At 47.0% G+C, this 3817-nt stretch overlaps 1 pseudogene across 1 annotated transcript; it reads right to left on the bottom strand.

Moving 5' to 3' along the window:
• Window positions 1–6: 6 nt before the first annotated feature.
• LOC103273175 lies at window positions 7–811 on the bottom strand (annotated as a pseudogene). Its single transcript, XR_505168.2, has one exon. The product of XR_505168.2 is annotated as a peptidyl-prolyl cis-trans isomerase FKBP3 pseudogene (transcript).
• Window positions 812–3817: the final 3006 nt, after the last annotated feature.

Below are 3817 nucleotides of genomic sequence, written 5' to 3'. Positions count from 1 at the left end.
TCCAGTTGACTCTTCCCTTAACAATAGTAACAAGGCTTAATTAGTTATGTAAGTTTCTTCAAGGCCAAGTTTTATCATTGTCGCTGATGTCTTTAGAGCTAAGCACTATTGTTTCAATCAATATCTACTAATTCTACTTCAAAAATGAGTTTTGCATTTGGTGGAATTTTGGCATCAGGCTGTCCTTTCTTTCCATAAACCCATTCTGGTTTAATCTCCAGTCGAGCCTTTTCTCCTTTACTCATGGTCAAGAGTGCTTCATCCCAGCCTCTGATAACTTTGTCTACTCCAACCTTAAAACTTAAAGGGTTGGCGTTTTTCTTCTTCTTTGAACTTGTTTGAATATTAGTATCAAAAACAGTCCCATCCTGTAATGTTCCTGTATACCAGCAGTGAACAACATCGCCCTTTTTGGGAAAGTTAATTTTATCTCCCTTTTTGAGAACAGATTTTGTATATTTTGGTGGCCCCTCATCCAGAGTCTCTTCAGATTTGGTTTCTTTGGGTTTATCTTCACTAAGCTTCACATTTTTCACTTGCTCAGACACTTTACTTATGCTTTTGGTACCCTTGAAACGCTTAGTCTCAAAAAGACGGTTATATGTTGCAACCAAATGGTCCTTGTTAGCAGTCTTGGCCACATTTTTAATGTTTCCTAATAATTTATGTTCTGCAAGAAACGAATCTGAGCCGTGGTCCTGCAGAAACTTGATAATGTCCTTCTTGGGCAGCTGCTTGCTGCGCAGCTGCTCCACGGTCCACACCCGCTGTGGCACGACTGCCGCCATCTTCCCCCGCCGCCTCCAGAGCCTCACTCTTATGACCTCATTTCATCTTAATTACTCTTTAGAGGCTTCATCTCCCGATATAGACATACTGGGGTTAGGACTTGAATGTACACATTCTGTGGGGACACAAAACACTCTGTCCATAACAAATCATTAGATCCTTGATTGCTGACTTGTTGAGCAGTGTTCCATGATAGGCATGTGCTGTATGGGAAATCTCGGCTGGTTTATTCATCACCTGTTGATGGACATATAGATTTTTCCAGTTTTTTATTAATGAGATTATGTTTAGGCTGGGTGCAGCGTGAGCCGGTGATCCCAGCACTTTGGGAGGCCAAGGCAAGAGGATTGCCTGAGCCCAGGGGTTCAAGACCAGCCTGGGCAACTTGGCAAGACCTCGTCTCTACAATAAATGAAAAAATTAGTCAGGCGTGGTAGCACACGCCTGTAGTTTCGACTACTTGGAAGGCTGAGGTGGAAGGATCACCAGAGCCCAGCAGGTCGAGCTGGGGTGGCCATGAGTGTGCCACTGCACTCCAGGGTGACGGAGTGTGACTCCAACTCAATAACCAAACAAACAAACAAATAAATAAAGTAATAGTCTTTGTGTGGCTCTGGATTAACCAACAAAGGGATGACTGGCATACATGACTAAAAACTCCAATGGTGGTAAAGTCTTCAGGAATGACTTGATCCAGAAGCTCCCAATCACATTCAATTTCACTACTATGCTTTCAGCTTTATCTTCCTGTATGCAAGAGCCCACTCAGACTGGTTGACCTTTCCATCCCCACTTAAGCCTTTCTCCTTTGCTTATTTATTATCATTTTATTTAATATAGAGACAGGGTCTCGTTATGTTGCCCAGGCTGGTCTCAAACTCCTAAGATTACAGGTGTGAGCCACCATGCCCAGCATCCTTTGCCTGCTTAATCAGCAACCATTTATGGAGCTGTCTCTGTGCCAAGCACTGAGTTGTGGGTAAGGAAACAATGGGTGAGCAAATCTGTCATTACCCTCCTGGAATGCATGGTCTGGTGACAGACATGGACAGGTGGACACATAAACTCACAAACACAATAGACAGGCATGGAGCTCTGAGTGAGAAGAGGGATTCTGTAAGACAAGGGGAGAGATGTCCACCATGGTCCTATTTGTGTACAGAGATCAGGCCACAGAGGTCTGTGCTGCTTTCCGCTGTGTGTGTTTCTCTGTTGGGTCGCCCTGTGGCTGCCCAGATGAAATCTTCCAGACGTCAGATGTTCACACAGGGGCTGTTTGTTTGCTTCTGATCACAGACTTGTTTACGAAGCAAGGCTGGGGAAAGCATTCCTTATTCAACTAGATGATTAAAAATCCTGCTAGAGAATTCCGTGTCCTTGGGGTTGGGGAACTCAATGTTCCCCATCGGTACTGGTCTTTCCTTAAGGACCTTCCGCTCAGCCACCAGGGCTGGTGGGATGGATTATTTATTGGCTAGATTAAATGTGTCCTCCAGCTAGAAAACTGGTGCCAGAGTTCTGGGCTACATTTCCAGAGTGGGACTGATTTGTCCCCTGCGTGAAGAGCTCTAAGAATTGTGGCCCCTCCCTCCACCCACATGATTTCAGGACTGGGGATTCTGGATGAGCACAGATGTTCTGCCCCAGAGAGTTTTTACTCAGGGGTGTCCGTTCATTTTGTAACTTATGACTGGTACAGGCCAGGCTCCAGGGAACAGCAACGGCAAGACAGACCTATGTCCTCCCCAGAGGAGCTCACAACCTGGTGTGAGGACAGACACCCTTCGGATCATCTCTGAGGTATGACATATGTAGGTGTAAACTACAGTGACTGCCACAAAAGAAAGGCACAAGGTTTTTAGCCAGGCATATCAGGGTGACCTGGCTTAGGCGAAGGACCCAGTGACATCTGAGCTATGGACATCTGAAGGATGACACAGGAAGGGAGAGAAGGCGCCAGGACAGCCCGTGCAAAGGCACTGAGGGAAAGTGTGTCAGGGCACGTCGGAGGAAGTGAGAGAAGCCAGTGTTGGCAGGGCAGAGTGAGCATGAGGAAGAGGTGTTTGAGGGGGTGGAGGGCGAGTCCAGGCCCTGCGGAGTCCGGAGTTTATGCTGAGAGCCATGGGGAGCTATAGGAGGTGTGAGCAGAGGGCTGGTGTTGCTGCTCTCCTGGACAGCTACACCAGACCTCCCTTGGGCAGGCTCTTCCTCTGACCCTTCCTGCTTACTTCAGAGTCTTTCTAAAACACCTCTTATCTTACCACTCCCAGTCCAGAACCTGACAGCGACTCTTCACTGTGGACACAATGTCAAATCTCCTTAGCAGGGGCTTGTGATTTTCATAATTGGTCAAGACTTCGAAGAATAAGTAAGTAACTGGGAGTTCATCGGAAGTAATTGTTTGTTGCCTTTCTTTTTTTTTTTCTTTTGAGTCAGAGTCTCACTCCGTCGCCCAGGCTGGAGTACAGTGGCATGCACACTCACAGCCACCCCAGCGTCGACCTGCTGAGCTCCGGTGATCCTTCTACCACAGCCTTCCAAGTAGCTGGAACTACAGGCATGTGCTACCACGCCCGGCTAATTTTTTATTTATTGTAGAGACAAGGTCTCACCAAGTTACCTGGGCTGGTCTCGAACCCGCATGCTCAGGCCATCCACTCACCTCGGCTTCCCAAAGTGCTGGGATTTCAGGCTAAGCCATTGAGCCTGGTCTTGTAGCCTTTCTTTTCCTGGGAATTGTATTGTGCTATGAGCTTCTTTAGGTCAGAGGTCATAAAACAGCCTTTTCTTATATTCCCAGCAGAGGCATGGACACGGCCATCATCATCATCAGGCATTCCATTAATTGAGCTAAGCACTTTATGTGCTGTATTGGTTAGCTATTGCTACAACTAGTGACTCGTAACTACAACCATCTATTCTGCTCACAGTTCTATGGGTTGACAGTATGGGCTGGGTTCTGCTGGGCGTTTCTTCTGGTGTTGCGTGGTCTCTCTGATGTGTCTGTGGTTAGCTGAGGCCGGCAGAC

Source organism: Carlito syrichta, unplaced genomic scaffold, assembly GCF_000164805.1.
Source record: "Carlito syrichta isolate Samal-C Ts95f unplaced genomic scaffold, Tarsius_syrichta-2.0.1 Scaffold313839, whole genome shotgun sequence".
Classification (NCBI taxonomy): Eukaryota; Metazoa; Chordata; class Mammalia; order Primates; family Tarsiidae; genus Carlito; species Carlito syrichta.
The sequence above is the reverse complement of the archived record's forward strand: the minus strand, read 5'-3'. Positions and strand labels throughout refer to the sequence as shown.